Source organism: Drosophila albomicans, chromosome 2L, assembly GCF_009650485.2.
Source record: "Drosophila albomicans strain 15112-1751.03 chromosome 2L, ASM965048v2, whole genome shotgun sequence".
Taxonomy (NCBI): Eukaryota; Metazoa; Arthropoda; class Insecta; order Diptera; family Drosophilidae; genus Drosophila; species Drosophila albomicans.
Window position 1 is genome coordinate 7,576,014 of NC_047628.2, and position 8,071 is coordinate 7,584,084.

Sequence of the window (8,071 nt, forward strand, 5' to 3'; positions counted from 1 at the left end):
TGAGTTATTACCTTGGCTTTGGTTGCGATTCGCGACCCGCTAATTGCCAGCCATAAATTTGCATTATCTCACGTAGAGAGCGAAAGGTACATCCTTAACATCCTTGCTTGCCTCTATTCCTACATATATCCTTCACCTTCCCCCACTCTCTTTCCATCTCTATCTCTATCTCGCTCTGCTTGTGTCCTTCTGCTTAACTGTTAAATTATCCAAGCTGCGAGCGTTCGAAAACTTTTACCAACCCCATGTGACATCTGGTGCTCAATGCACAGACACGTAACGAGCTGCTCCGAATGGATTGCAAAGGGGGGGATGCGGTTGTGTGGAGGAGTAGCGAAGGGGGGAATAGATTGTGGATGTGAACAGACAGTTTAACTACCAAAGTGTTGAGGTGTCTCACACAATCCTCGCCAACTTGGCAGGCAGTGCAAGTAGTTCCCAAATGATTAGGCAATCGTTTAAATTATGAATTAGCTGCCTCTCTCAGTTGAGCAGTAAAAAGTCTAAAATAAGTCACAATAATGAGCAGATGATGTAGCGTAATAAAATGCAAATGAAATTGCTAACAGCAACACTTGGAGGGAGAATCAGGCTATAGGCCTATAACTATTTCTAACTATTTTTAAATTAACTATTATATAATATATCAATTACAAAACATTCATTAGAATATTATTGCTAGAGCAAATCGTTTCATATTTGGGATAACAAATATTTATAATTTTTAGATAAATATTCAAATATTGTATATTAAAAAAAAGTAACTACCAATAACAAGTAAGAAAGCAACAGTCGATTGTAAAATACCCGCTACCATTTAAAAAATGACAAAACCAATAAATAGATTCTAAAATTTTTATGTCACATATTGAGAAAAGTGTGTTTTATAAAATATGATAAGTATTATGTTTGTCAACTTTTCACATTGACTCGTGTATAATTCTCTCGAGAAATATTTATCTTTGAACCCTTGAAATTTAATAAAAATTCATACAGCATTTTAATTTTGTATATTATTAACAATTCGCCTTTTACTAATGCTACATTCCGAATTCTCGAAACTTGGGCACAACTTTTTGCTCTGTTTTTTCCTTTCTAATATCTGTGTGTGACCTTTGCGAAGAGGACAAGCTCACGTTGGCCTAGTTTTAAATTAAGTGGCGCAACAATAATAAAGCGATATTTTTTAACCTTAAATTTTTTTCTCATTTTCTCGAAGCGAAGGTTATGAGAAACGCAGCCAAGCTACAATAATGTTCGCATTGTCTCTTCGCAACAACACCAACAACAACAACAAAACACACATGAGAAACTTTGCAAATGGTTGGTAGGAAACTGCGTCGCCGTCTGTGATTAAAAAGCATCTTCGCCATTTTGTAGCTGTTTGTACCGTGCACAAAACTGGTTAAGAAACTTTCACCAACGAAACTTGAGATGCTCAAACTTAATCATCGGCAGAAGAAGTTTATCTATAAATTGTAAATACATAAATAAGTATTATGTTATATGTATCTGTATTATATTAATTTATTTTATTTTATTTTATTTTCTTTAATTATTGATATTTTTTCTTTGAATTACTCAGACTAAAGGAAAATTCCAAAAAAATTCATTTTATTTTGGATTTTTCTTTTTTCAATGCGATATTATTAAAATTTTTGTAATATCATAAACAAGAATTACAGAAATAAATATATTCCAATTTTGTTGTAAATTATAGAACATAATGGAGATAAACGAATTAGAAAAATTTGAATTCATACTAGATTGTATTAATACTTGAATTATTTTAATTTTAATTTTATTAATTACAAAATATATTTCGCATATAATTTAATGAAATATTTTTTATTTTATGGATTATATGTAGATACCTATACTTTTATATTCATTTTATAGAGTATCTAGTTATTTAGACACTTAATTAAATGTTGTTTTTTTTTGCATTCTTTATCTCTGTGCGCGGCCATTTTCATTTGCAAGAAAGTTTAAGGTCCTTCATACATAAATAAGCAGTAAGCAGGCGGCGTCGCCTCAAAGTGCCAGGCAAACATCAACAACAAAAGACAAGAGCAACAACAGCAACAACTAAGCGGACATGACACCCACTACAACGGCGCACTTCAAAAAGGACCAGCAACAACAGCAACAGCATCAGCAGCAGCAGCGGCAGCGAGGCGACAACACTCATCAAGAACGACCAAACACAAGCTATAAAAACAAGCGCAACAAGGACTTTAGTCTCGAGTCTCTCCGACATGACACACGACAACGATGACGATGAGTCGCGAGCGCCGAAGAGCTTGGCAGTTGTGCCTATGTGTGCATGCGTCTTTTTGACTCACAGTGCCACTGTGTGACAGTCAGTCATGGCTTCGCTAGCTGGCTGACTGACTGACTGGTTGGCACATAATTAAGGACGTCAACAAATAAAATTTAACAAAAAACTTAAGGCCGATGCTTCAATCAGAAAACAATTTACTAAACTGCATACTCCACCCATCGAATATACTTCACAATATATAAAGAAAATCATTAAAATGACGGTTGTAAGAATATTTTGCCTGATCCCCAAAAAGTATGCTACACTTTTTTATTCAAGAGATTAAAAGAACATTTAAATATTTTCAACTATAAATGTTTTGCAAAAAAGTGCGTCTATATTTTTGGAAGGGTATTTAAAATTTGTACTCGAACACAAACACATACACACACCCACTAACACTCACTAACGCATATACACCACACGAATATTGCACTTTTGTTTTGTTGGTCTTCTCTCTGCCTCTTTTTGCATTTGGATTTGCTGATGTATCCTAACTGCTGTGTGTGTGTGTGTGAGCGCGTATATGTTGCATGAATGAATGATGAAAGAAAAGGCAAAAGACGTTAGCTGCCAGAGCCGGGACTAGAAGACAAAGCCTCAAATGAGCATAATGAGCATAAGGAGGCGTCAAAGCCAAAAGTGCTCTCAGGCGCATCTGGCCAAGACAATGCTGCACGAATTGTGTCATATTATTAATGAAAAAAAAAAAAAAAAAAACGCAGCAAGTACTAAGTTTACGATGGCGACCATGAGAGGAGCAAGAAAGCATGAGGATCCAGATTTTTAGTCAGCCAAATGAGCAACGCGCAAGACACAAAACAAAAAAATAAGAAGGAAAAACAACAACAGGAAACTGAGGCACTTTTTATATGCAACAGTCTAGCGACTGAATGTAGTGTGTCCACTCTCTCGTTCTCTTTCCCTCTCTGAGTGTGTGTATGTGTGTGTGTGGGTGTATTTGCGAAATGAAAATGAAAATGAAAATCAAGCCCAGGCCTCGTCACACAAAGCAAATAAACGCGCTGAGCGAGCGTCAAGTTATTTATTTGGCAATTGTTCGTTGCTTTTTATTGTCGCCAGAGTTGCGGTAGCTGCTATTTGCTTTTGGGCATTGCCCGACCATCCCAATCAAGCGACCTACCCACTTTGAATGTCCCATGCTCCTTGCCCCTATTCGTCCCCCCGATTTACCGCACTGCGTGGTCGCCAAAGGTCAATGGAACAATTTTCAACTGAGGCTCAAACCAAAACCAAAAAAAAAAAAAAAAAAAAAAGAAAACACAAAAAGAAAAGAAAACCACAGTCGAAACTGTGGCTACTTGGGGACACACTGCACCTGGGGGCATCGACGTTCAGAGCAAAGCATCTCAAAAAGAAATTATGCGCTGCTAAAAGAGCCTGTAGTTATGGTTTTAATACAGCAGTAAATATACATCGTACGATACTATACGAGATTATGTAGTTTATTTTTTCCATTCATGAAATTTCTCAAAATTTTAAAAATATCTATATAAATATATATTTTATATATAAAACCCAAAAAAAATGTCTTTCTCCTTCTTCTTTCTACAAAGGTCTATATCAATATGTAATACTATTTTATTTTATGAGTTTTTAAGTTTTGTTGAAAACCTCTTTTGAACCCTGAACATTTTTTTTAAAATTTATTTTTAAAAGTTTTATTTTTTACTCATTAAAGTATTTCTCAATAAATTTCTAAAAATGGTCAAAATATTGCTATAGACTCAAATATGTTGTTTGTGTTGCTCATTACAAGGCTCAACATAAATCATTTCAAAAATCTATAATAAACTTTCATGTTGAATTTTGAAGTTTTATTTATTGCTTGCAAGTCTGATTTTATTGAATATTTCTATAGATTAAAATAATATTTTTGTTCTACTCGTAGCAAGGCTCAATATAAATTATTGAGAAAATAGGTAATTCATATTAATTTTTATTTATTATTATTATTTTTTAATTTAGTTAGTTGTTGAAAATATCCTTTATAAGTCTGAACATTTTATTTCAAAATTTACTCTCAGAATTATTATTATTTTTATTCGTGAAAATGTTTCTCAATAAACATAATAAAATATTGTAAATATTTCTGTAGTCTCACGAATTGTTTTTGATAAAGCTTTATATAAATCAGTTTTCTAAGTCAGTTTAAATTCTATAAATTCTGAAGTTGAGCTAATTGTTGAAAATAATGGTTACAACTCTGAATATATATTAAAGAAATTAATTTTTAATTCTTTAGAATTAATTTTTAGCTGATTTTTAATTTAGTGTTTTATTGTGTGTTGTTCACTATTTGTAAATTATTCTAGAAATTTCTAAAATTGTATACAAAGCATTTAAAACAAATGTTGGTTTTCTGTTTAGTGATGTCTTTGTTTTGATTTCAATTTTAATGAGAATTGACTAATAGATTCACAAATTAAATTTGAATTTGCAAAACTCAACACAATATTGCGTATACGTAATAACATTTGGTACTCACCTTAACTTTCAAATTGATTTAAATGTTTCACTTTCCAATTTGTTGTTTTGTTGTGTATATGTATAAAGTTTTAGTTGATCTAGTTGAATACTATAAATATTCCATTTATTGTTTCTTATTTAGTATTAAATGATTTATCAAATTTTTCGCAGTTTCGTTATGCACATTTGCAATATAATTATGAATCGTATAAATAGTTGTGTATTCATACAGCAGAAGGTGAATGAATGAATTAATTGTAGCTCAATTGTAGTGATTATTATAATTACTTTTATTATTATTATTATTATTATTATTAATACTTGAATTTGTATTTGTATTTGTAATTTGTAATTTTTTATTAAGTAGTTAGTTTAGTTTAGTTAGCTGCGATTATCGATTATCGAATATGTATATGTATGTCTCGAATGATTGAAAAGTTTTCTGTCTTCTTGTAATTGAGTAATGAATAAATTTGCATCGAAATGATTGCGACACCTTCCTTCAATAGGTCAAATGGCAGCAATGCAAATGATCAAATGCAGCCAATTGTTTAATTGTTAAATTAAAATGTATTTTCTTTCGATTTACATTTTATTTGGTTATATTTTTGTGCGTGTTTCAGTTGCTTATTGAGTTTAATTACCGTTTTTTGTTTTTTTGTTTTTTTATATTCTATATAATAGAAAATGTTGTATTACAATTATTATTAAAAACGTTTTTCATTCAGCGAAAAATGTGTTCGTCATCCTTTTATTAATATTTCTATCCTTTTTTATCTTTTTTTTTGGTTTTGTTATTTGTAAATGTGTGTTTTTTTATAATTTTTTAATATTTACAATAAATTTCAAAATTTGCATTTTTCATTCAATTATTATGTTTAAAGTTTCATTTAATAATTTTAGTTGCGTTCGTGCTGCCTATAAATTTGTTTCATCTTAAGCCTTTATCAATTGCTTCAGTAAGAGTTTTGTTTTTGCGATTCTTAAACACTTCTTATGATAATCTTTGGTTCTCTTTCGATAATTTTCACTAGCACAAACACGGCTTTCGGGTTATTAAATACTTTGGTGCTTCTCACTCAATCCTCAAAATATTGCTTAGTATTAAATAAGTATTTTAGTAAAGTTGATTCATGTAGTATTTTTGTATTGAAATGTCATCCATTGTTTTGTGGTTGAGCTGTAAAGAGAAAATGTAGCATTAATAAAGGCACGAAATTGACTGCAATTATCCTTACTTTAATTTCTCATTATTTATTGCTCTTATCACTAATAAATTAAAATTTCCTGCAAATACTTTACTATTTCTAAGTGCTTGTGCACTTGTTGACAGTGCAAAAGCAAATTTCTAGTTCGAATTTTATGGGCAACTTTCGGTTAAACTGACACAATATGAATATCAAAATTTGCCATTTCCACTCACACATGAAATATATGTATTGGCACCTGTAATACATATATTCGCACACACACAAATAATACACATATTTATAAAAAGCAACCCACACACACAGCACACAACCTTGCACTTGACATGTATCTGTAAGATACCCATTGAGCTGAGTTTTTTTTTTTATTTTTTGGCAGAGGTTGAGGCTGTGGCTGCTGCAATTTGAAACATTTATTTGATGGTCAATTAGAAATTTGCCTGCCATTTGCAATTCGTTTTTCGCATTTCGTTTTTCCGCAGCAATAAAAAAAGAAAAGCAACCAGTAAATAAAATACATAGATGATGAGATAGAGAGTTGGGCAGGCAGGAAGAGGCATCCTCAAAATTGGAGGTGGGAGTTGCTTTCGAGGACAGAAGAAGAAATATGTCTACAACAATGTTGCCACCGAGAACGATGATGATGCTGTTCATGATGATGATGATGATGGAATTTTCACACACACACACACATACACTCTTACAGAGCGCAGAGCGGAGCAGAGAGCGAGAGCCTCGTGCCGTTATTTTTTGCAAAAAAGCACAAGAAGAAATAAGAATATCAATTTCCTCCAGTTGGAAAGCGCACCGCACGCACACAATGGCAAAAAATGTTCAATGTTCCAAGCACACACAAACACACACTCTCACGCATACGCACGCACTTTGAAGACCCAGTCGATAGCTAGATACACACATATACAAAATATAGATGTCGAAATATATGTATATTTATATTTCGATATAGAATGTTTCTGATTAATTTGCTAAATATCTTCGATTTACCTGATTGTGTGCTATATTATCGGCCATTTGAGCATCCTGCTGTGCGCTGCTTAAACGATGTTGCCATGTAATGTAGTTGGTGTGTGTGTGTTTTGGTTAATGTGTTGGTTCTCACACACACGCACACGCATATGGTCACACTGGTTGTGGCTCCTATACGCAGAGGCGGAGGCAGAGGTGGAGACGGAGGCTGCACACTCCTACACAACACATACACGCGCACGCACGCACACTACGAAGTGTCTCAAACGCGCGCGCACCGTTAGCGACAGACAACAAACTCACGCACACACACACGCACGAACATGTACAGAGGATAGAAAAGCAGGCATACTCACACACACTCACACAATCACACACACTGTCACACTGTCACACACTCACAGTCACAGTCAGAGTCAGAGTCCACAAGCTCAGGCACATGCACAGGCAACGGGCACAGGCACCACGACCGAGAGACCGCGAGACTCCGCTTGGCTCTGCTTAGCTCTGTGCAGGAAAAGGCAACTAACAGCACAACCCGAAACCGGAACACCAACTGAATGCGCTGACAGCCCGCAATTGCCAGCCAGGCGACGCTGGAAGTCACTCTGCTAGTCTGCTTCAGCTGCAGGAACGAACGCAGCTCAACTCAGCTCAGCTCAGCACAGCTCGCCTCGCACACGAACATCTCTTGCAGAGGACCGATTGGATGGCCAAAGCACCAGTCGTGGGGATGCTAAGAACGTAACGGTGAATGTGAACTGGAAAGCTTCGTATGAGCTCGTGCCTGGAACTAAGCTGCGAGCGAGGACAGAGAACGAGAGCGAAACAGAGAGAGAGTGAGAGAAAGAGAGCGCAGTGCACAGCTTACAGCTCGCATGTTGGCTTAGGCGGCAGCCAAAAGCTTTCGCTGTTCCTTTTTCCATCTTTTTTAGTCGCTTCAATATGCGTGACTTTCGGGAAGCTGCGTGAGCGAGCTCCATCGAGCTTTACTTGAGGTAGTTTCACAGCTATGACCTCTGCCTGCTCTGCATACAGGGTGCGAGCTTCAAACATTCACAAC

General features: G+C 34.8%; 1 protein-coding gene across 1 annotated transcript in view; it reads right to left on the bottom strand.

Annotated features, from left to right (window-relative positions):
* LOC117578387 (neuronal acetylcholine receptor subunit alpha-7) overlaps positions 1 to 7,631 on the bottom strand; it is a 69,869-nt gene extending 62,238 nt beyond the window's left edge. The window contains exons 1-2 of the mRNA XM_034263823.2: positions 7,027 to 7,631; positions 4,833 to 5,993 (exon numbers count right to left, since the gene is read on the bottom strand). The gene's annotated coding sequence lies outside the window, so the exon portion shown is untranslated. The remainder of the gene's footprint in view (positions 1 to 4,832; positions 5,994 to 7,026) is intronic.
* Positions 7,632 to 8,071: the final 440 nt, after the last annotated feature.